At 35.0% G+C, this 25,405-nt stretch overlaps 3 long non-coding RNA genes across 5 annotated transcripts in view; 2 read left to right on the top strand and 1 right to left on the bottom strand.

The window, feature by feature from the left end:
• Positions 1-8,420: 8,420 nt before the first annotated feature.
• LOC140685877 (uncharacterized) lies at positions 8,421-14,407 on the bottom strand. 2 transcript variants are annotated; one of them, XR_012059321.1, is made up of 3 exons: positions 14,210-14,407; positions 12,612-12,708; positions 8,421-8,616 (listed from the first exon to the last, which is right to left on the bottom strand). It is a non-coding gene; the product is annotated as an uncharacterized lncRNA (long non-coding RNA). The 2 variants fall into 2 exon arrangements; XR_012059319.1 differs by lacking the exon at positions 8,421-8,616 and adding an exon at positions 10,545-10,798.
• A 63-nt stretch (positions 14,408-14,470) lies between these two features.
• On the top strand, positions 14,471-15,317 carry LOC140685876 (uncharacterized). The gene is made up of 2 exons (XR_012059318.1): positions 14,471-14,538; positions 14,918-15,317. It is a non-coding gene; the product is annotated as an uncharacterized lncRNA (long non-coding RNA).
• A 612-nt stretch (positions 15,318-15,929) lies between these two features.
• LOC140685875 (uncharacterized) overlaps positions 15,930-25,405 on the top strand; it is a 64,909-nt gene continuing 55,433 nt past the window's right edge. For both annotated transcript variants that reach the window (XR_012059316.1, XR_012059317.1), the window contains exon 1: positions 15,930-16,015. This is a non-coding gene — a long non-coding RNA (uncharacterized lncRNA). The remainder of the gene's footprint in view (positions 16,016-25,405) is intronic.

Genomic DNA, 25,405 nt, shown 5'->3' with positions numbered 1-25,405 from the left:
TTTTGGGGTCCCCTGTTGTTTTGGGGATCATGCCTTTCTGCACTGTACTTTATCAACAGACAGAGAAGGTAGCTGGCTGTGTGGGGTGATCTTCTGAGTCCTAAAAAGCTTTTCCATCACTCTTCCTCCCAAATATTTCCTCTGTCAGTGGTCAAGTTTTGAAATTCCTCCAAAATTTTTTTCTAACAGCCTTATTGAGGTATAATTCCCATAGTATATCTTTAAGGTGTACAGTTCAATGGTTTTTAGTATATTCACAAACTTGTGCAGCTATGACTACAATATATTTTAGAGCACTTTTGTTATCCCCCAAAGAAACCCCATATCCTTTAACATCCACATCTCTTTTTTCCTCAACCCTCCCAGTCCTAGGAAACCACTGATCAACTTTTTCTCTTTACAGATTTGCCTATTCTGGATATTTCACATAAATGTGAAATCATATAATTTTTTTTGGACTGGCTTCCATAGTTAGTGTAATGTCTTTAAGGTTCATCCATGCTATAGCATGTATTAGCACTTCATTCTTTTAAATTGTTGAATAATATTCCATTGTATGCATAACTCATATTGTATTTATCCTTTGATTAGTTGATGGACATTTGGGTTGTTTCCACTTTTGCCTACTATGAATAATGATGCTATGAATATTCATGTATGAATTTTTATATGGACATATATTTTCATTTCTCTTTAGTATGTATTGAGGAGTGGAATTGCTGGGTCATAGGGTGACTCTAAGTTTAACATTTTGAGGAACTGAAAAAATGTTTTCCAACATGGTTATATCACAGTCCCATCAGTGGTGTATAAGGCATTTCTCCACATTCATATCAACACCTGCTATTTTTAAATAGTCATCCCAGTGAGTGTGAAATGGTATCTCAATTTGATTTTTTATTTGCATTTCCCTAATGACTAATTATGTTGACTATCTTTTTATGTGCTATTGGGCATTTTTATAGATTCTCTGGAGAAATGTCTATTCAGAACTTTTACCCATTTTAATTTTTTTTATTATTATTAAGTTGCAGGAGTTCTTTTTGTTTATTTTCTCTTTCTTTCTTTCTTTCTTTCTTTCTTTCTTTCTTTCTTTCTCTTTCTTTCTTTCTTTCTTTCTTTCTTTCTTTCTTTCTTTCTTTCTTTCTTTCTTTCTTTCTTTCTTTCTTTCTTTCTTTCTTTCTTTCGAGTTCCTTATATATCTAGATACAACTTACTTACCAGATATCTGATTTACAAATTTTCTTCCATTCTGTCAGTTTTTTTTTACTTCCTTGATGATACCTTTTAAGGCATACAAGTTTTAATTTTTGATGATCTCCCATTTATCTATTTTTCTCTTGCTCCTTTTGCTTTTGGTAACATATGAAAGAAATCATTGACAAATTCAAGGTGATGAAGTTTTACATCCATTTTTCCTTCTAAGAGTTTTATACTCATAGCTGTTACGTTTAGCCATTTAATTCACTTTGAGTTAATTTTTGTATATAGTGTGAGGTAGGGTTCCAAATTCACTCTTTTGCATGTGGCTATTCAGTTATCTTAGCACCATTTGTTGAGGAGACTATTTTTTTCTCCATTGAATTGTCTTGGTACCCCATTAGCAATTTAAAAAGATAGAACAATATAAAATTCTATATTTTCAGAGTTGGAAGGGATCTTAGGCATCTGTACTGTTCAGGAATCTTAGTTGCAGATCATAGATGCATTTTAGCTATTTTACTTGGGAAGGCATTTATTAAGTCATTGTTACAAGTTGGCTGCACATTTAATCACCTGGGAGCTAATGCCCATATTGTACCCTGTACCATGTATCAGTATCTGGAGTAGAATGCAGGCATAAGTTTTTATTTGTTTGTTTGTTTTTTAAACTATTTCCTCCTGTGATTCCACTGCATAGTCAAGACTGAGAATTAGGACTCTAGACTGGGCCCCTAGGAGTAACATCTAGAACTATACCACTGAATTTGCCTGGTGTGGGAGCTGCTGCCATCCCAGACCTTAGAACAGCACAGCTTCTTCCATAATCTGCAAGCTGCAGCACCACTGACAACCCCAGAAACATGCTGCCTCTGAGGTCACCTGTGCTAGCAAAAATGGACTCCCAGTGCCCAAGCTGTTTCCTTAGGTAGCTCTTTCTGAATCAAAATCTCATATAAGTGCCCCTGAATGTAGAACCTGTCACATGCTCACATCTCAGCAGCAAATGAATCTAGGAGAGTGGTTTATTTAGATTTTTCAATGGGAGGGTGGTATTCACAATGTGGAGAACTATACATATATGATGAGAATGTTTAAAAAAAAATTGGAGCAGCCAGAGAAAGCAAATGTCCACTACAGGGTCAACTGATTGAATACAGAGCTGAACACTCATCAGAGACACCTGGGGGAACTTTACAAAAATAAAGATTCCCAAATCATACCACTGGAGAGGCTGATTCAGTAGGTCTGTGTGGGCTCCTGATTCTGCCAGGTTTGGGAGTTATGAGTCCAACCTCCCACTTTGAATGTATGCCCTCCAATCAGAAACCTTTCACTTCCAATTAGAGATCACGCTTAATTTGCACATATCTCCAGAGAAGCAACAGAGTGATGCAGACTTGTGCTAAAGTGCAGATGACCAAATAGAGCCTTTGGCTAGGATCTTAAACATACGAATGGTGTGAGGAAAGGGGTCTAGACTAGTGAGTATTAGGAATATGGTATTTCTTGATTCTCCAGGCTGGCCATTATCCACTCTTAGGAGAAATATATAGTTTGAAAAGTCATTTTCACTCTTTGAAGCAAATAAAAACAATCTCTTACCATTTTCATAATGAAAAAACAAGTAAGGCTAGGTAAAATCTCCCAGGCTAGTGGGGGTATATAGAAGGTGATGATTTCTAAGTTCAGCATGTGTAGAGGCTGCCAGAATATCTGTGGGAGTATGTGTATGTAATTTTACATCTATCTAAATAAGGCATGTGTTCAAAAAAGTTGGGTAACGCTGCCCTAAACCAACTGGTTCTTCCTTTTTGGGGAAAAGAGAGTGTGAGTGAATTCAAAGTAAAGTGGGAGGGGAGCCCTCTGATGGCCATGGACTCCAACAGCTGCCCCTTGTGCCCAGCAAATGAAGTGCTTCTTCCAAAAGATTACAAACTGAAAGTACTCCTTGGAGTTTTCAATGTACAGACTTTTAAAAATTATTGGAGTCATCCAGCTGTCGCCCAGGTGACCATCGCCTCTTATTTAACATGCTGTATATTCACCATGCCCTGGGTCAGGGCTACTTCAAATCATACCTTCCGGGAAAGCACATTGCTTTTTATCAACAGTTTGATTTACGACCAGCAAAAATCCATAGCCCTCTATGACCCTTCTAAAAAGCCAGGCCTTCACATTTTGTCCTCTTCAGAGGGAATAAAACACCCTCATTTCTGCTATCAGTGCATTGGCCAGGAACACTACCTGGACCAGCAGTTTTTTTGAGACAGGCTTGTGTTTGGGGGAGAGGCTTGGAAGATAGAAACCTGATTTCACAATGCAGCTGAGAGCATATGTAACAGTCTATTCTCTGCAGAGAAAATGGGAATAGTAATTTGTACGCATTCATGAAGTCATCTTAGGCTGGCAGACAGCATATTCTAAATCTTACTGGTTCTTGTAACCTCTCTCCTTTTCATAAAGTCATGACTATTGTGTCATGTTGGTAGGATTGGGGAAGGAAGATTGGCCAGAAGAATAGATCAGTTACGTGTTTAATTTGCTGCGGGACAAAAAAGCCCTAGCCACCTGACAGATTCTTGCCAACTCCTATTAAACTGAATATTTTAAGAAAGAAAAACGGAATTACCTATGGTGCCATGCTCCCTCTGTGTTTGGCTAACGGTAAGTCAGGCAGCTAGCAGGAAATCATAATTGAAAGGAATCCAAATCAAACAGAACCTCCTCTATCACTCATAGCTACTTTAGTAAAGCTCACATTATACCAAAAATCAAGTGTAAATTGCAGAATTGGGGCTTTAATTTACATAATCGAAAGAAGACCTGTGAAGAATTACCTTTTAGTTGCTTGTGATAAAATAGGGACTCTGGATGAGTACTTCCTGAAGCTGGGAGCATCGTGTTCAAATGGAAAGTAGTTTAGCAGCAGGACAAAGAAAAGGAGAAGCTAAGACAGCCTGCACACTCCTGAGAGTTGCTCTGAGAGCTAGGAGGTTCAGGTGACTTGTGACAGATTCCTGTCCCCTCAGAAACAGAGGAAAGAAGCTGCCACCTCTGGATAAACTTACAACAGCATTAGAGCACCTCTCAGGTATAGAAACACAAACACAGCATTAAGGAGACCCTGTAAAATGTCAGGAAGGATTGATTGGCAAAGACTGAAATGAATGCTAACACACACTGGGAAGGATGTAGTGACAGACATTTTCATATAATATTTGTGGGAGTATAAGTTGCTACAGTCTTTCTGGAGGGCATTTAAACAGTTTTATCAAAATTATAAATACGCATTTTCTTTGACCCATAAATTCCATTTCTAGGATTTTCTCGAATGAGTAAACAAAGATGTATGTATAAGGGTGTCCCTCCCAATATTTTTATAGTAAGAAACTACCTAAGTAGAGAATGATTAAGGAAATCATAATGTATCCATACAAAGGCATACTATGTAACCACTACAAATGATGCTGGGAAAGACATACAGAAAAATGTTAAAAGGTTTCTCTGGATGGCAAAATTTTAAGATTTTTTTTTAATTAAGGGAAAGGAAACAAATGCAGGAAGAACTACTTGCTCTTCAATAATTGTGAAACAAAGCTGTTTCCTTCTATAATATTAGGACTTCATCTATGAGGCCACCATGACTAGGGTAAAGAAAGATATTTGCTAAATTTTCCCATTTAGAGGAGAAGACTTGTGTAATTAACTATGAACTAATGAAGTCAAGAGGCCACTAGAGAATTTTGATGAGGGAAAACTTTCTAGAGATTCTGTGTTTAACCCTAGCCTTAGAGTTCTTTGCTAGCTTTGGATGTATTAAGGTTATCCATAGAATAAATGTTCATGCAATGAATGAATAAATGAAGTGAATGCTTTGTAGAGATAGAAAGGACAAGAAAAACCATCCAAATTTTCATTCTGCAAAGAGGGTGCTGAAAGTTGGTAACTAGAGTCTTACATGGCTAGAGACAGGTATACATAGCTGGCAACTGGTAGAGCTGGGACTAGAGCCTAAGGCTTCTAACCAGTGCACTCAACACTGCTAATGTCCGTTGTGACTTCACAGAATCAAGAGGGATCTGTGATTTCTCAAGTCCTCTCCACTTCCAGGTCCCCAAGTTCTGTATGTGCTACTTGGATGCCATCACTCACTACTGGCAGGATACTGATTAAGGCTGTGGTTTAACTTGGAGCAGCTAATAATCACAGTGATTTATACACAGGTGGTGCAGTAAATGTTTGGCCACTGGTAATTAAGATGAAGATGCTGTTTCTTCTGCCTTGGGAAGGGGCACACTGAGAGTCCTTTACCCCATGTCCTGGCTTTCTGTGATTGTAGTCACTAGAAGCATAATCAGGTGGGACTGTGGCACAGTTTTCTCTTTCCTCCTCAAGGATCCAGCCCCCGCAAAGTTGTGGAGTATATGCTTTTAGACTCCTTTTGTGTTCTTTTTCAGTATTCCTTTTCTCTACCTGTTGCTTTTCCTTCTCCCTACCTCCTCTCCCCATGTTCTTCAAAATCTCCCAAGTACCTATCCTATGGTCATCTCAAAGGACCATAAATGGCATTAAATAAATCTGTGGTTGGTAAACTAAATTAAAAAGTGTTTCATTATGGAAAATCTCAAATATACACAAAACTAGCAATAATGCCTATGTCCCTGTTACTTGGCCACATCAATTGTCAAATTTTGCATCTTATTTCAACTATTCCCCTTCTCAGTATTCTTTTGGGGGCATAGTATTTTAAAGCAAATCCCAGACATCATATTACTTCACCTTTGAATGAATCTCAAACTGAGAAGGGATTTCTAAAAGCACAATCACTATGCCATTAGTTCACAAATTAGTAGTAATTCCTTAATGTCATCTAACACTCAGTTTGTGTTCAAAGTTCACCAACTGCCTCACAAATATATTTTTATAATTACTTTCACTGACTCAGGATCAAAACCAACAGTCTATACACTCCTTTTGGTTGGTATATTTCTCAAGTGTTTTAACAATCAATCAATGTATGTATGTATGTATGTATGTATGTATGTATGTATGTATCTATCTATCTATCTATCTATCTATCTATCTTTATTGACGTGGAACTCACATAACATGAAATGAATAATTTTAAAGCAAACAAATCAGTGATACTTAGTGCAGTTACAATCTTGTGCAACCACCACCTCTAATGAAACATTTTCATCATCCCAAAAGGAAACCCAGAACTCTACTCCTGCCTCCCACCAACACCTGGCAACCATCAATCTGCATTCTATTGCTATGGATTTACCTGTCCTGAATATTTCATAAAATGGAATCATACAATATGACCTTTTCTGCCTGGCTCTTTTCCTCCTGAACATGTTTTCAAGGTTCATCCATGTTATAGCGTGTATCAGTGCTTCATTTCTTTCTATGGCCGAATAATATTCCAATGTGTATATGTACCACAATTTGTTTACCCATTCATTTGTTGATGGACATTAGGGCTGTTTTTAATCTTTGGCTATTTTGAACAGTGCTGCTGTGAACATGCTTGTGCATGTATTTTTTTGAGTACTAGTTTTTCATTCCTTTTGGGTATATAACCAAAAGTGTAATTGCTGGGTCACATGGTAAGTTTATGCTTAACTTTTTGAGGAACTGCCAAACTGGTTCCACAGGGACTGCACCATTTTACATTCCCATCAGCAGTGTATAAGAGTACCAGCCTCTTGTCAACACTTAATGTTTTCTACCTTTTTTATTATAGCCTTCCTACTGGGTGTGAAGTGGTATCTCATTGTGGGTTTGATTTGAATTTCTCTAAGGACTAATGACTTTGAGCATCATTTCATGTGCTTCTAGGCCATTTATACAGCTTACCTGGGAAATGTCCATTCAAGTCCTTTGCCCATTTTTAATTTAATTCAATTTAATAAAATTTAATTTTATTGGGTTGCCCTTTTGTTATTGTTTCAATCTTTTAAAATCTAATAGTCTCCCTTTCCCCCCTCCTCCTTTCCATGCTACTTATTTGTTGAACAAGCCAGGTCATTTGTCCTCTAGGATTTCCCTCATCCTGTATTTGGCTGACTGCTTCCACATGGTGTAACTTGACTTACTTCTCTATCCCGTTATTTCCTGTAAATAGAGACTTTAGAACTAGAGACTTGATCAGATTTTTTGCTTTTTTGGTGGGGATATTTCATAGGTGGTCTCATGTCCTTCCTACTGCATTATATGGAGAAGCACATAATGCCTAGTTGTCCAATTTTAAATTATCCAAACTGTATATTGATATTGAGGAACTCTAAGGTTCTTCAGTGTTCCTTACATAGAGGGCCTTGAAAATATTTAATTCAAATTTCATTAAAAATATAGAATTGACTCTTGCTTTTCTGGATTTCCTCAGATTGAAGAGGAAGCTGCATAGGTGATCCCTGCTTCAGCCAGAGTCACTATGCCTTTATATATTGGAGTTCTAGGTAAGATTTAATTAGATAAGCTATTACATTAGTTTTAAAAATATGATATAATATGAACATGATAATAAAATGAATCCCTTCTAAAATATTAGCTGATTATGTGACCCTTTCCAGAGGTATTTATGTCATTACTGAGGACTCTGAGAGCCTTTTTTCCTAAGGCTAAATAGGAAAAAAGTTCTTTAATACAAGCAATGGGTACATCTGGTGGCAGACAGAGCAGAGTCTTCCTGGTGATCCTTGAATTATACAACACAGGAACTGTTATAATATTCCCAAATCTAAGGCTGACTCCCATTCATATCATATGTCCTTGCCTCATTAAATGAAAATGAATTTGAATAACAGCATATCACATTTTAAATTCAAGCCTAACGCTTTATGAGAGGACCATGGTCCAAAATGGAAGTGGTAATCGCTGAGGACCAGGCAGTTGCCCCTGGTGTGATATTCAGATGCCCTTTAGGTGTCTTTTGCTAGAAAGATCTCTAATTCTGGTCACAAGAAAAAGATCCTCCATCTTTCTGACACAGAATATACACACTGTCTGTGATACCTTAAATCAATACCTGATCGCCCACCAGACTCTTTTCCTAGTATACCATTAAAATTGAGCTCCTCTCTATAACTGAATGTTGAACACATCAAGGTGATGGATAGCATATCAGTCCCTTATCCTCAGGATTTTGCAGGCAAAGTCTTCAGTCTTCTTGTGGCTAAAAGGAGATTTATGAATCTTTGCCTCAATTCTAGTTTAATCCTCAAATGTCTTGCTTTTTAATCATCAAAGAATTGTAACATCTGCCCTTCACGAACTAGGGACAGAAGAATGGACACACAGCTGGATCCCATTGCAGGCGAGTGGGGAGAGCACTGAGTCCCACATTTTCTCTGAGATGAGAAGACCCCAGTTCTGATTATCTTGTTCTTCTGTTCTATAGTATTGTTTCTGGAATAGAAAATCTTGCTGGTAGAATAAGTGGTTTAACCAGAGTCTACTTATGCTATCATTACTATCATTATTATCACCATCATCGTCATGCCTATATTCCAACATAATGCTGGAAATGAGGGGCAATTACTGCCTCTCCTGACCTTCTGAAGCTGATTTTAAAAGGGCTACAGAAAACAACGAAAGAAAAGTGGCCAATCCAAGGCTCAGATCAGCTGCTGGCCCCACAAACTCCAAATTTACTCTAGAAACTCAATTGCCTTTCTAATTGCCCAGACAGAATTCTCATGAATTGTCCATAAAGCCTTGGGTTAAATTTTACCAGCTTTTATCCAAACTGATATAAAAAGAATATATACAGTAACAGTGAATTTTCAGACACAAATGTCAAGGTTTATCAGCTCCCAAGCCCTTTCCCCAAGTCTGTCCGCAACTAATAGGTTTCAGGCTGATGACTGTAAGCAAAGGACAGAGATACTGTTGAAAGGAGGGTTGACCCCAATCACACACAGAAAATGAAGCTGCATAACAGGCCTTCCAGAGGGTATCCTCCCTGTTCATCAGGCTACTTCCCTTATGGTACAGAAATCATACTTCGTATGTATAGGTTTAGGTATAAGATGTTCATTATGATGAACAAATGGAGAGAACCTAAGCGCTCAATAGTGGGAAGACAGGGAAGCATAATTATATCTTGAAACATTAGAAAGAATGCTGCACAAAACTGATTGATGTGGGAAGATGTTCATGATAAATTAGTTGAAAAATAAGACAGGAAATTTTACATATTTATAATTTTTCTTTTTAGTTTTGGATATTTTTAGGCTTGAAGGAACTATGTGTGCTTTATTTGAGAAGAGAAGGGAGGTTCTATTCTAAGCCTTTTTGTATATCTGCATGGATTGGCTTGGAAGGCACAGACACCTTGGACCAATGGGAATGAGGCAGATAGTGAAAATATTTCAACTTGGAAGAGAGGAAGGACAAGCTTAGATGACATTGGAGCAGACTTAGTATCGCCTGGGAGAATGAAGGCACTGGCAGATGGAGTAAGTGAAGACTCGATTTTATGCACCAAACTCCAAGCTTTGAGCTTTTCATGGTTTGGTTTAAGTACCATCAACATGAGAGTGAGTGGAATAATGTGAGGGCCTAGCCAGTGACATGAGGTGGGGTAGGAATGATCCTGTAACGTTTCTGTTTTTGTTGTTGTTGTTTTAGCCTTTTAATCTTCCTTCTTTACCTTTCTATGGTTCTGGGAGGGAAGACTTGAGTTGGGGGTCCTCTCCTGCATATCCCAGGGGCAAGTATCAAACATCAGCTAGATGGAAAAAAATATGGGCTTATATAGAGAGAGGGTGATAATGGGACACCATACATATGGGTCTATTTTTCAGGTGGCAGATAACCACCCTAAATGCACTGCCCAGGTAGAAACACAGGTTAGGATTCAGAGCCTAACATCAAAGTTGGGAGCTTTGTTTCAACAGGTTAAAAAGCAACAGTGGTGTTGGTGCAAATATGTCTGAAAGGTGTTGGCAACTTCAAAGGGATTCATTAGGAGATCTCCCCATTAAAGCCCCTGGAAGTTTACTAAAAGCATAATGGTGCTTTTATAAAGGAAGGCCCAGGAGATATTTTAGTAACGACATCTGGTTAGATAACTGGACCAGCAGAGCTGTGTTAAACGCCTGGAATGGAGAGCAGTTTGTTGTGATGCATCTCTTGGGGCAAAGTTCCTAACCCTTCTCACCTGTTTCCTCTTCTTCAAAATGGTAATAATACCCAAGCTTACAGGGATGTTGAGAGGATTAAATAATATTGTTTGTGAACAAACATCATAATGCTAATTCCTTTATAGGTTAAAAAAAAAAGCTCAAAATTAACATCTGAACCAAAGTCTGTGATGATTCTTGCTTTGGGAGGATTCTAGGTTCTTCTCAAGTGAATCATACCTTAAAAACAAGCTATGGAAGAGGAAGGTAGACTCAACCCACTCCTCGAGGTTCAGAAAGAACAAAATGGTAGGATGTTGAAGAAAGGAGGTCGTCAGAAGGTCAGAATTTGAATAAGAATTGTAAGAAATATTCTCTCATCCTCCTGGTGCTCAAATGATCTCACGTGGTCTTAAGAAATGAAACCTATGGGGTCTGGTAAAATTTTGAAGCTTTCTGAAAGGCTGCATAAAAAGATAAGAAAAAAGGGCCACCGTTGGACAGATGGAGTGATATACATACACTGCAGTACTGAATCTTGGACAAAAAGACCCACCATTACAATCTCGCTTCCAGTTCAGAGGCCAGTTCAGCCAAATATTTTGTTCATGCTTTTTAAAACTCAGTGGCGAGTACATAAAAATGTCTACAACACAGATGAGGTTGGTAAATTCTTAAGAACAAGACAGAAAGGAGAAGTGATTTACTGAAGTATGTTGCTGGGTTTGTTTTTTATTTTTATTTTTGCTCTTCTAATCCCCAAGCCCACAGCAGTCAGTCTAGTTGAATTTTGATTTGTTTTGTCTCATATGAATGTGAACATCCATCCTCCCAGTAGAAATGGTAAATAGCTGTACACATCTATGTCACGAAGTGGCCATAAATAATGATCATTTATAGAGCTGGTGGGAGGGCAACTTTTGGGCTTAGAGAACTGCCTGTAGCTACACTGTTCTATGAAGTTTTCTATAACTAAAAGAGCAAAAACACTGATTTTTGTTGTCATTTAAAGTTATTATTTTAAAGTAGTATGTACATACATATAGAAAAGAGAAATTGACATGGTAAAGAATAGCTTTAAACAAAAAAGTTCTATATCTGCTACAGTAGTAACCATTTAAAAATGATTAGTTTTAGGCTACACAAATCAAGCATGAACACTTTCTCATAAAAATTTGAAACCAAACAGATAAGGTAGCATCCTTCTTGACCATCATCCCAATTACAGCCCCCTTCTCAGAGGTCACCATCACTATTAATACTGGTGGGTTTCCTCTCAGATCTTTATAATCTTTATAGGTATGTTTATTTTGCACAAATGGTATACTGCATTTATTATCTAACAAATTGTTTTTCTGACTCAACAATGTCTTAGATATTTTTCCATATCAGTGCATATATATTTATTTCACTTCTTTAAACTGTTGTATAATATCACTGTCATAATTTATTTATTATGTAAAGTGAACATTTAGATATTTCCAATTTTTCACTATTAGAGCACAGAGCTGCACTGAACATCATTGTCCCTACTTCCTGGTACACGTGTGGAAGTGTTTCTCTAGAATAGATAGGAAATATCCATTTTTAGCCATTTTATTTTAAATTCTGTGGTTTACCATGATCATTCAAAAGTACATACTAATCATTTATTTCTTGATTTATCAAATTTAGATCTTATCAATTGTCTCCTTACTATGAACACACTTCAGTTTCTATTTGTTTTATAATCAACTTTAGACAGTATCTTTTGATTCTCTACCATGAACATATTAGCACCTCTACTTCATCCTCCTCCCTTCTCCTCCCAACTCCTGTCAGCTATAGTATTACTTTTATCTTGTCCAGGTGTATAGTCTTTACATTCTATTCTGCAACTGAATTTTCCATGGTTTTTCTGTGAACTAATCTAAAAATTGGAAACCTTTTGACAATGTTTTAATATTATGCCTCTTTAAATAACGTCCTTGATATACCCAAATATTGTTGCTGACCCCTTGGAGAAGGAGCAGAACTGTTCAAAGAAGCCTGTTCAAGTATCAAGGTCAAATTCATTCCATTTTCTTATACTCAATCATATGCTAGAAATCATGCTGCATTTTAGTTTGCATCATAGATGGAGCTTTCAAATAAACAACTCTCTAATAAAGTTGTTCTACTTCTGACATTTCTAATTTTCCTTCCTTCCTTTTTCTCTTCTTTATTATTTTTTATCCATCTCCACCTTCTCCTTTATGTGCATTTGGGGTTCTATTTTACCTCTAAATAAGGTCTTACCTATTTTCTATTTTCCAGAAGGTCATCACATCCTCTGGTCTATGCATGGTCTCTCCTATCCCCTATTGTACATCTATATTCTTGTCTTAGTAAGAGTCTGGAGGGAGGGAATGTAAATACATCAGTTCAGACATCCATCTTGAACCAGACAAAGCAGGAATTGCTAAAAGGTTCCTTCAAACTCCACTGTTTCTTTGAAGGTATTTTCAACATATGGGTGCCAGTTTCAGCAAACAAGGCAACTTTGAGTTTTCTAATTAGCCAGAGACAGGAGAGAGTAGTCTATTGCCTAAATCATAAAACCAGATCCTAAAAATCTGTCAGAAATGGTGTTCATCACTGATTCTTTTACAAGGCACCTAGTCTAAAAACGTGACCTCTAAATCATATCTGTCAGCCCTAGCTAAGAAGGGGAGGGACTGAAGGAAGACTCCAGTGTCCTTGGCAGAGCTACAAGGTTAAACTGTTTAATGGTTCATTGTTTTTCAGTGCTGTGCCAGAGAACTGGCATTGCCGGTAGCCCAGGGGAAGGCAGGATAAGACAGTGGGTAAAAATCTGGGATCCAGGGATTCTGATACTATGTATCTATTTTTTTGTTTGTTTGTTTGTTTTTTGCTGGTTTATTTCCTAAGCTTCAACTTCCTCATCTATAAGGTGGGGGTAATAATACTGCCTACCTCATGGGTTGTTATGGGGATTAAAAGTAATAATACATATAAAGTACTTGGTGCAACACACAGTAAGCATCCAATAAATGTTAGCTATTTTTAAAATTAACCTTGCATTCTAAATATATACAGTCCTTTATGGGAAATTTCAAAAGAAAGGAGAAATGTGATCTCCACCCTTGTGGAGTTCCTAGTCTAAGGAATGGCCAATATTTTCACATATGGCAAAAGTTTACTGGATATCTGTTGGATAAATAATTGAATAACCTTTGGTCCTGATGGGAGACATGGCTCTTCCTCTCAGGGGATACTCAGTCAAAAAGAAATGAGATACATATTATATAAACAAATACTGAATACATTTAATCACAGTCTATTCATATGATAATTCATTCAACCAATATTTGTTACTCATTGACTATATGAAGAAATTATGTTAGGACATTTAACAAGATACAGTTCCTGACTTCAAGGGGTTTAAAGCCTAGTAGATAAGATTCACACACAGAGCTAAATACATTAGGGTGACGGTATTATTGACCAACTGGGACAAGGCAGTTTTCAAGTTGCCTTATTCCCATGTCCAAGTCCTCTCTCCCCTCTTTGGTTACCATCCATCTCTCATGATGTATCTGTGGTAATGTTTATTTCCAAGATAAAAATAAAAAAAAATCATGCAGACCATGTCTGAAAAAAAAAAATGGAGATAGGTACATAGTTCCCTAACTGCCTGGATAAATCCATGGATTTAATGTCCCTGAAGGCAAATAAACTTTTAGAGAAACACATTGTTCCCACTGACTTTCTAATGCTACCCATCATTGATTTCTTTTCTCTGTGATCAAAACCCTTCTCTACATTAGTCATCTTACAAGTATATACCTATAGGCAAGTTGGAAAAATCTTTTACTTGCGAATTCCACCATTACCTCAAACTCAGTATATTTCTGGCAGTAGAGAATGGTGTAGAGAAAAAAAAAGTTTAAAACATGAGTTCAAATCTCATCTCATTGTCTTATTAGATGAGTGACTCTTGGGCAAGTTAATTTAAGCTTTCTGAGTCTCAATTTCCTCTTATAAAATGAAAATAATAGTGGTGTGTCACAGACTGCTAGTTATTACCTCAAATCCAGCCTATCCTTTACTGTAGTGATAGAATTTTTAGCTTGTCACAAGGTTGCCTAGATACAACAAGCTTTCCTTGGCCATATGAATAAATTCTGGTTAAAGGGATATAGGTGGAAGCAATGGTGTGCTGGTAAGTATTTAACTGGCTCTACACACACATACAAATACACACACACACACAAAGTGTTACATATAAGCACATAAGTTTATTGTTAATTTTGCTGATATTAAAGACACATAATTTACAAATAATAATGGAGTATTCAGTACTGTATCATAATTTTTTTATAGCCAATTGAATATTACGAGGTGCTTTAGTTGATTATTGCTGAACTCTCATATTTGTATGCAAACTATGACTACAGTTCAAACATGATTTGACAAATGGAGTTCTATTCCAGTTCACTTTTCCTGATAAATTTATTGTCATTAAATCTGAAATGTGATCTACTATTAAACTATCTTTTATCCTCGTAAAACTATATTCATTAAACTGAAATTTCTTTCAGTTTTAGCACTACATATGTTGGAACCTTACTCACCCATCAATGAAGTGAGTGACTTCTGTGAAGAAATATGCAGTATTTCAACCATATAAATGTGATAGATACAATTTCATTTGTTATGATTATTTGGAATTCTCTGAATTGTCTCTTTATATTTTCTTACCATTCTTACCATTGGGCTCCCCCCAACCCCTTACTTGTATGAACTTTTTGTATGTTATCTGTCATATCTATCATCTATCCCTAGAAGGTAAGCTCCATGAATACAGGATTGTCATATAGACAATTAACAAAATAATAAATCAAACTTTGACTTGCAGCATTTGCTAAATGTTTTATTCAGCATGGTATCCAGTACCACCTACTGCATAAAAGTTGTCCAAATAAATATTTGTTAAATGAATGAATGTATTGCAAATATTTCTCCAGACTATAATTTGTATTTTTATTTTATTTATGCTTATGATTTTTGCTATACAATATATTAAATTGTACATTTTCAAGTTTGTCTGCCTATTTATTTATTGAGTCTGAGTTTTCTGTCCTATTTAAGAATGCCTCTCTCATCCCAAGGTTGATTATTCTCCTAAGTTTTTCTAAAAGTTTTATTTTTTTGGTTACATTTCAGTCTGCAATCCATCTGGAATTTATTTTTGTATATGACATGCGTTTCTTCCAGATGGCCAGCCCATTGTGCCACTTCTGTAAATAAAATATTTTTTCTTTACTAAACTTAAATTCTACCTTTGTGTTACATTAAATTCCCGTGTATCCTGGACTCTACTTCCAATTCTCTAATTTGTTTCATTATGCCTATTTCTGGACCTTTGTCATATTCTTTGATACACTGACCTTATAGTAATTGTAATATAATAACAGAGCACAGTTGTAGTATCCATGATATACTGTTCTCAGAATTTGAATTTAATCCTCACAAACCCTCTATGAGGTAGGTACTATTAATATCCTCACTTCACTGGTGATGAAATCAAAGGGCAAATAGTTTAAGAAACATGCTCTGGGCCATATCACCAGTAAGTAACAGAGTCTGGGTTTGAACCCAGGCACCGTAACTCCAGAGCCCACGTTCTTAACCATTAGGTAAAACTGCCTCTCTGTATCGCTTGTAACCCTTTACTATTCTTTTTAAAAAACAATTTTGTTAGCTATTTTTGGTATGTATTCTTTTATAGTGTCCTTTAAAATAATTTTATTCAGTTCCCAAGCAAAACTGAAACCACTTTATTTAGATTCTAATTAGAATTGCATCAACTTTATATTTTAATTTTGGGAGGTATATGGTTTTACGAATTGTCTTCCCACTAGGAATGTGATAAATTTCTCTGCTGTGGTCTCATTTCATGTATTCTTCACTAAGAGTTTATAGTTTCCCTTAAATAGGTTCTGACCTTGTAAAATTTATCTCAAGTATTTTAAAAATTTTGTCATCGCTGTGAATGAAAATTTTATCCCCATTGCTGAAAGTATAGAAAAAATTTATTGGCTTCTTAGGCGTGTATTTGTGTGTGTGCATGTGTGTGCTTATACATGTATACATAAATTTATTTCTCAGTCACCTTATCAAATTCTCTTATTAATTCTAGGCTTTTTTTTGTCAACTTCAGTTGGCTAGAAACACAATTATATCACTTGCAATCTGAGATAATATTGCTCTCTCTCTTCCTTTCTTTTTCCTTCTTTTCTTCCTCCCTTTCTCTCTCTCTCATCCTTCTTCCTTCGTTCATTCCTTCCCTCCTTTCCCTACTTTTGGGTTACTAAACTCCTGAGAAACTGATTGTTTCTCTTTTATTTGCTAGCTTTCAGTATAATGAATTAATTTCCTATAATTCTCTGACAGTGCTCAATTCGTTTTTCTTTTTCAGTTTTTTAAAAGCTGTGGCAAAATACACATAACATAAAATTTACCATTAGTGACACTTAGTACATTCACAATGTTGTGCAACCATCACCAGTCTCTAGTTCCAGAATATGCTCATTACCCCAAAAGAATGCCCCCTACTTATTAAGCAGTCAGTCCCCTTTTCTTCCATCCCCTAGTTCCTGGCAGCCACCAATCTGCTTTATATCTCTAAGAATTTACCTACTCTGTATATTTTATATAAATGAAATCATACAATGTATGGTCTTTTGTGTCTGGCTTGATCAATTAGTTAAAAAATATCATGAATTCACGGATTTAAACATATTTGATAGGTTCCAATCAATTATAGTAATTATTTTTTTGAAGCTCAAATTTTCCAATCTTTGGTCTGAGTATGAGCCTCTTCAAGTTAGCTTCTGGGTTCCTTTGACATGATCATATCCACCAGTTCCATATGTACGAATTCAACTAACCTCGGATCAAAAATATTCAGAAAAAAAAATTCCAGAAAGTTCCAAAAAGCAAAACTTGAATTTGCTGCTCACTGGCAACTGTTTAGATAGTATTTACATTGTATTTACAATTATTTATATAGCATTTACATTTTATTAGGTACTATAAGTAATCTAGAGATGAGTTAAGGTATAGGGGAGGATGTGCGTTGGTTATATGCAGATACTACACCATTTACATAAAGGATTTGCTCATCCTTGGATTTTGGTATCAAAAGAGGGTACTAGAACCAATTTCCTGAAGATATTCTAAGCTTTTCTTATACATTCTTTGTTGCTGATTCAAAATCATCCATTTCTCTCAGAAACTTGTAGCAAGAAATGGTATTTCAAGACCACATTTTGAATACTAGATTAGTTAATTGCTATTGGGCTAGTTATTGTTTCTAGGCCTTTTCAGTGGACAAAACTAGGTTGTATATATGTATAAATCTATATTTGTATTTTCTAAGGTAAAATACCTCATGAGTTTACAGTAATATTTCTAATTCAAATTCAGGTCTACAGATTTTTACTTAGCCTCTTCTATGTTACAGTTATTATCTCTTTCCTTCTCTACTATGAATCTTGGTTCTCAAGGGATCAAGGATGATAGAATTAGAATATCATTTGACTACTCATTTATTTTAACATATATAGCACACAAAAAATAGTCTCAGTTAAACAATACTATGTACTGAGAAAAACTATAAATTTTTTTGCATTATTCTCTCCCTATCTCTCATTTTTTAAAAAAAATCATTATACTATATTTATATTGCCTAAGCATGTAAACATTACATACTAAACTCTCTTCTTTTTAACTTTTCATTTTTGTCTTAGTTCTATAGAAAACTATACATTCTATATTTCATGTTCACTAATAGTCCTCATATCAATGTCTCCCTAGTCATTTCGATTGTTTGAAGTTCATTCTCTAGTAGATTCCTTAGGAAGGGCTGATGGGTACAATAGTCTCTGAATTGTTGCATGTTGATAATCATTTACCCATGCTCTTGATACTTGAAAGTCAATTTTCTGGATATAAAGTCCTTGGCTTACAATTTCTCTTTTTGAGTATTTTAAATATCCTACCTCCCTTTCTTGTGTTATATGGTGGTGGTGTTGAAAAGTTTGATGCTAATTTAATTTTCTTAACCTTACCCATGACTTACTGTTTTTGCTTAGATGACCAAAATGTTTTCTTTCTTCTTTTTTTGAAAACAATTCTAGAATGTGTCTTAGTTTTATTTGTTCTGAGTTGATATTCTTAGGAACAGAGGTGTTCAATAGTTTCAAATCTTTTTTTTTTTTTACTTCAGGAGAGTTTTCTTCAGTTAGATTTTTAATGTTTCTTCTCATCTCTTGCTATGATTTTCTTCCCTAGGATCTTTATTGTCTATACGTTGGACTTCATTGTCTATCTTTAATATGTGCCACTTTCCCTCAAATTCTTTTTTTTATCTCTCCATTTATCTTTTATTTTTAAAAATAAAAAAAATCCTCCTCTTCAGCTTCTATTCCTCTTAACACATAATCTACGGTGTTTATTAGCTCTAGGTTAATCTTTAATCTTGAAATAATTTTTTTCCTTTCTTTCCTTAGATCTGTCACCTCATTTCTAATTATTTTCAAGTTTGATTTATGTAATTCTTTCAAATATTGTATTATTTTCTTGATGTCCTTTAGCTCATTTTCAAATAGTTTTGACAGTCTTGGTATGTTCTGTGAGCATATCTGAGTGCTTTCATTGCTATAAAGTAGACCTAAAAATATGGTTCACTTTTGGACACACTGAAAGGGAAAAAGTATTTTCATGATATTGTGAAGAAATTATTTCTCTCTTTTACTGTGTTGACATTTGCACTGATATTTCAAAGCAAGGATAGATAAAATTGCTAGCATTTTATCATGAATCAAGGCAATGGGAACACAATATACTAGTAGACATTTTATACACATTTTTTAAAAAGCCTGTTTCACTTAATGTCCTCAATGAAACAGGAAAAATTATTAACTTTATGAAATCTTATCCCTTGAGTACACATTTTGAAAAAATGTTCTGTGTGTGACAAAATGGGAAGTGCACACAAAACACTAGCTGTATACTAGAGTATGATGGTTGTTTCCAGGAAGAATATTGCAACTGCTTGAATTGCTAACTTAACTAATCACTTAAAAAAAAAAAAAAGGAACACTATCTTTACTTGAAAGAATGATTAACAGGTAAACTATGATTATTCAGAATTAGGCATCTTGTAGACATATTTTGAAAAGGAACTAAATGAACCTGAAATTTCAAGGAAAACAACTGACAGTACTTGTTGCCAATGATAAAATTTGAGTTTTCAAGTGAACACTTGAATTTTGGAAAACTTGGATGTGCCACCATGAGCTGGCTTTAGAGCTCCCTAATACTTAAGGACTTTCAGGTGAGATCGGTGGTGAGATTTACAAGTGCAACATTTTGCTATTGTTTAACGAAATGTGTCAAACTTTGGAAGATCCACATAATTCAGTGAACTGATCGTATCCAAATGATCAATGTATTATTACAAAGTTATGCATGGGTAAAAAATCCATTCAAAGACAAATCATTCCAAAGCAATTTTAACCAAAAAGAACAAAGCTGGAAGTAACACAGTCCCTGACTTCAGCCTATACTACAAAGCTACAGTAATCAAAACAGTATGGTACTGGTATAAAAACAGACACATAGATCAATGGAACAGAATAGAGACCCTAGAAATAAACCCACCCACTTATGGTCAATTAATCTACAACAAAGAAGGTGAGAACATATAAAACGGAGAAAATTTCTTTAGAAAATGGTGCTGGGAAAACTGGATAACTACATGCAAAAGAATGAAATTAGAACTTTTTTCACATATGTTCAAAGATAAACTCAAAGCCCTAAATGTAAGATTAAAGATCAAAATGTAAGACCTGAAACCATAAAACTCCCAGAAGAGAACATAGGTAGAATACTCTTTGACATAAATTGTAGCAATATTTTTTTGGATCCATCTCCTAAGGCAAAAGAAACAAAAGCAAAATAAACAAATGGAACCTAATTAAACTTAAAAGCTTTTGCATAGCAAAGGAAATTACTGACAAAACAAAAAGACAACCTACTGAATATGAGAAAATATTTGCAAATAATATGATAAATAAAGAGTTAATAGCCAAGATACATAAACAGCTCATACAATTCAATATCGAAAAAAACAAACAACCTGATTAAAAAATGAACAAAAGATCTGAATAGATTTTTCCAAAGAAGATGTACCAACAGGAACATGAAAAAAGGTTCAGCATCTCTAATCATCAGAGAAATGCAAGTCAAAACCACAATGAGATATGATCTAACACCTGTCAAAATGACTATCATCGAAAAAGTCTACAAATTACAGCATTGTTTATAATAGTTAAGATATGGATCTAAGGGTCCATTAAAGCATGAATGGATAAAGAAGATATGTTGTATATATACACAATGGAATATTACTCAGCCATAAAAAGAATAAAATTCTGCCATTTGCAACAATGTGGATGGACCTAAAGGGTATTATAAGTCAGAGAAAGACAGATACTCTGTTATTCACTTATATATTGAATCTAAAAAATAAAACAAATGAATGTATGTAACAAAACAGAAACAAAACAGACTCACAGATATAGAGGACAAACTAGTGGTTACAAGTGGGAAGAAGGAGGAGGGGAGGGGCAAAATAGGGTAATGGAATTAAGAGATAAAAACTACTATGTATAAAATAAAGAAATAACAAAGATATATTGTAAAGCATAGGGAAATATAGCCACTATTTTGTACTAACTTTGAATGGAATATAACCTATAAAAATATTGAATCACTATGCTGTATACCTGAAGTTAATATTTTAAATCAAATATACTTCAATAAAAAATTAAAAAACAAAAGCAAAAAAACAAAGATAAATGAATAGATTTTAATAGAACAAAGTTTGAAAAGTTTGTTGACAGAGTTTCATATTCCATGTTGCAACTAACTTTCCAGCAATTATCACTTATGATAGTTTGGCATAATATTAAAGAAGAATACCCACAGTTATCTGAAAAAGCTATTAAGATACTCCTTCCTTTTCCAAGTATGTACTTATTTAAGACCAGGGTTTTTTTCCCATATATTTCAACTAAAATGGCTCATCATTACAGATGGAATGCAGAAGCAGATATGAGACTCCAGCTGTCTTCCATTAAGCCCAACAGTAAAGAGATTTGTATACATGTAAAGCAATGCTATTCTTCTCATTAAATTACTTTTAGCATTTTGGAAAATGCAGTGATTTTTCATAAAATATATTATTAATGTGAACATGTAATGGGTGAGTTATTTTCAAATGAATTAGTAAATATTTTTAAATATAACTTAGTTTTAATTTTGAATAGGGTAAATATCCAAAGACATAACTCACATAAACAAAAGCTTTTGGGGAATCCTCACTAATTTTTAAGAGTATAAAGAGGTGCTGAGAACAAATGTTTGAGAACCACTGGACCATGAGACGTTACTCTATGTGTTTTTGTGTTTTTCTCTTTTATTGTGTGGAATTTTGAGTGTGTGGAATTCAACCTCAATCTTTTTCTATTGTTAATTTTTTAATGTGAAACCAGTTTTCCTAAACTTCTGAAAGGAGGTATGGGTCAGCGTAACTTCAAAGAGCTCTCTCATCTGTTTTCATGTAGCATTAAAAAATGTGGTGGCTTGTTTTTCTGAGATTTCCTTGGTCTGTATTCTTCCTTGCACTTGCTCGAGATCTTTTTTTTTTTTCCTTCCTCCTCTGTTGACCCCATCTTGTTCAACTTTGATTCTAGTTTCAACAGTTTTTGCTCAGTGTGAGGCCTCTCCTGGACAGGAGCCTTAGTACGTTCCACGGGTCAGATTGCTCCAGCTTCTAAAGTTCTCTCCGTGGACCCTTGGCACAGCCCTGCTATATGATTAGGCAAAACTCCTCTCAGTTTCACCTGCTCCTCTCTAACCCTCCTTCATGCTTTCCAGTAAATATCTGTTGGCCATTTTGAGACCTTCTGTTTTCATGTTTGTCAGATACTCCATTGCTTCCTTCTGCTTTCTTCTGTGCAAGGTCTGTGACATCATGCAGGTTCTGTGGCTCTTAATGGTTTGTCCTTACCTGCTTGTATTTTTGGATTTGTGTGGATACCTAGCCAACTAGTTTCACTGTACTAAGTACCCGTGCATGGGTATTTATTTTGCTACCTATTGCTCTGTCTGTTTTTAAGTTGGGGTTTAGAGACATTAAACAATTACACTGCAACCACTGTTAGCACATGGAAGAAACCTTTTCTTTTATTCGTCTGCACTCAGTTAGTTGCTATTTTCAATCCCTTTGTAGCTGGAGTGTGCCCGAAAGGAAGGACAGAAAAGAAGAGTAGAAAGTTCGATTTTGGCAGATAACTGTTATAAGCTGGCTTCACATCCCCTAGGCCAGTATTTTTCTTTCTTTTTATTTTCTCATGGCCCCTTGTATAATTTTTTCAGAGTTTTCCAGCTGAAAACTTTCTGACAGCAAATCTAGAGATCTGGGCAATGAAGCCTATGCAGCCTCTGTACCCTTAGTCTCTAGTTTTCCCATTATACCCTCTCTGATGCTTTCTCATAATCCTCTCAAACTGCACTCTTGGCAATAATCAAAGAAGCTGATTCTCTCTCCCTCAAGGCTTACGTCTGGTTCAGGGGAAGAAACTCTGTCCCAATAAACACTGGAGGGCAGATCAATCCCTAAAAAACTGCCTATGTTCTGCCACAGGAGCAGCTAATCTCTTGCCCATGAGATTGCTTAGATGGGACTAAGACCCCAGACAGCTGTGCTCCTCTCCCTCATCCCCAAAGCCCCCTCCCAACAGTAGCAGGGAACACAAGTCAAGCTTTTTAGGTGCTCTGACTGAAACCTCTAGGACTAGATTTAGGATTAGGAGGTAACATTCCTCTCTCCCTTGGTGGAGAAGGAGAGTAGGAATCACAATTCAGCTATTTCCAAAGAAAGCCTCCTAACAATTTTCTCTCTTTAGTTTCCAACTTTTGACCCTTTTGTGCCCTCAAAGTGGGTGAAAGCTTAAAAAGTTATGTAATAAAGTATTGCCTTTTCCCTTTGTAAATTTTGCATAGTCCTTCCTTTGGAATACAGAATATAAAGTCTGATCATCTCACAGCTTGAGTTGAAACCTCAGTTTTAATGTAGTGTTACATTTTAACAGGAAAACATTAATTTCCTCTACATTCTTAAATTATAGATATAGAGTTGAATTTAATGTTCACTCCCAATATTTTCTCATAATATCTCCTTTCTTATTTCCAATCTTGTGGTTCTCTTTTCTATATCTTTCCTTTAATTAGGTTTGACAGAGATTTACCCATTTCATTAGTCTTTTTCAAATATTAAACTTTGAAGATTTATTTATATTTCCATAGCTTTTTTACATTTCAATAAGCTCAACCTTTGTATTAATTACTCTTGTTACTTTCTTTGGGTTTTCTTGTTCTTTTACTACTTTCTTAAAAGTAAAATAATTTATTTTTGGTACTAGGCTATAAATTTTCCTCAGAGTACAGTTTTAGCTATGATCCACTGGTTTTCCTATAAGGTAATCTCTTTTTCATTATTTCCTATATAATTTGTAATTTCAGACTTAATTTCAACTTTGGTAAATAAAATTTCATATAAAAATTAATGGAATAGACTTACTATATGACCCAGCAATCCCACTCCAGATTATATATCAAAACAAAACAAAACAAAAACAAAAACAGTAATTCAAAAAGATACATGCACCTGAATGTTCATAGCAGCATTATTTACAACAGCCAAGATATGGAAGCAAACTAAGTGTCCATCAATGGAAGAATGGATGAAGAAATGTGGTATATATACAATGAAATACTACTCAGCCAGAAAAAAGAATGAAATTTTGCCATTTGCAGCAACATGGATGGACTTGGAGGGCATTATGCTAAGTGAATAAGTCAGAGGAGAAAGACAAATACTGTATAATATCACTTATATGTGGAATCTAAAAAATAAAGCAAACTAGTAAATATAACAAAAAAGAAGCAGACTCACAGATTTAGAGAACAAACCAGTGGCTACCAGTGGGAAGAGGGAAGGGGGAGGGGCAATATAGGGATAGGGGAGTAAGAGGTACAAACTGTTATGTATAAAATAATCTGCAAGAATATATTGTACAATATTGGAAAGATACTCAATATTTTTTAATGACTATAAATGGAGTATAACCTTTAAAGATTGTGACCCACTATATTTTAAACCTGAAACATGTAATATTGTACAGCAACTATACTTTAATAAAATATAAATTAAAAATTAATGGAGTATGAAATAAAAGCAATGCAGATGGGAAAAGACAACAAGAAGTGAATTTGACCCTCTAAATTTCAGAGCATAGCTAAATCAACAATTCCCTAAAAGGAAGAGATACATTTTAAAGAGAAGTAATGAATAAACTCTTGGATTGTTTAACAATCCAATTAATGAAAATGAGAAAATCATATGAACATACTAGAAAAAGGATTTATATTACTTTGTGATTTGGCAGAAAATACTAGGCAAAAAGTAATTATACAAACTCGTGTAAGCTTTACAATGAGGGCACTGATGACAAGCTGGTTAATGAGTAACATCAGTTCAAAGAGAATTTAAAGTTCAGTCATTGAACAACAAAAATGGAAATGAACTGAAATCTCGATAGAGATTTCCCCAAATTTGACAACAATCCTGCAGTGTTACATGATAATACCAATATCATAGTTAATGCTGAAGAAATTTTCTAAATCATCACTAATAAAGACAAATTTTGATCAACGATGCTAGAGTAAAAACTGAATTATCTTTCTATTTTCTCTATGGAAAATAATACTATAAAATCACTGTCATATGAAGGGTCAATTAAAGAACATGCAGTTAAAACATTGTAGAGGTGTGTCAGGCAGTTAATAAACATATTCTTATGTTATTTTATTATGTCATTTTTCTGCATTTTCTAACGTTTGTAGAATGTATTTGCTTTTAAAATTTTTATTTTATAATTTCTCCTTTTATTCTA

Source organism: Vicugna pacos, chromosome 15, assembly GCF_048564905.1.
Source record: "Vicugna pacos chromosome 15, VicPac4, whole genome shotgun sequence".
NCBI classification, from domain to species: domain Eukaryota; kingdom Metazoa; phylum Chordata; class Mammalia; order Artiodactyla; family Camelidae; genus Vicugna; species Vicugna pacos.
This window is presented reverse-complemented; position numbering and strand designations above follow the sequence as displayed.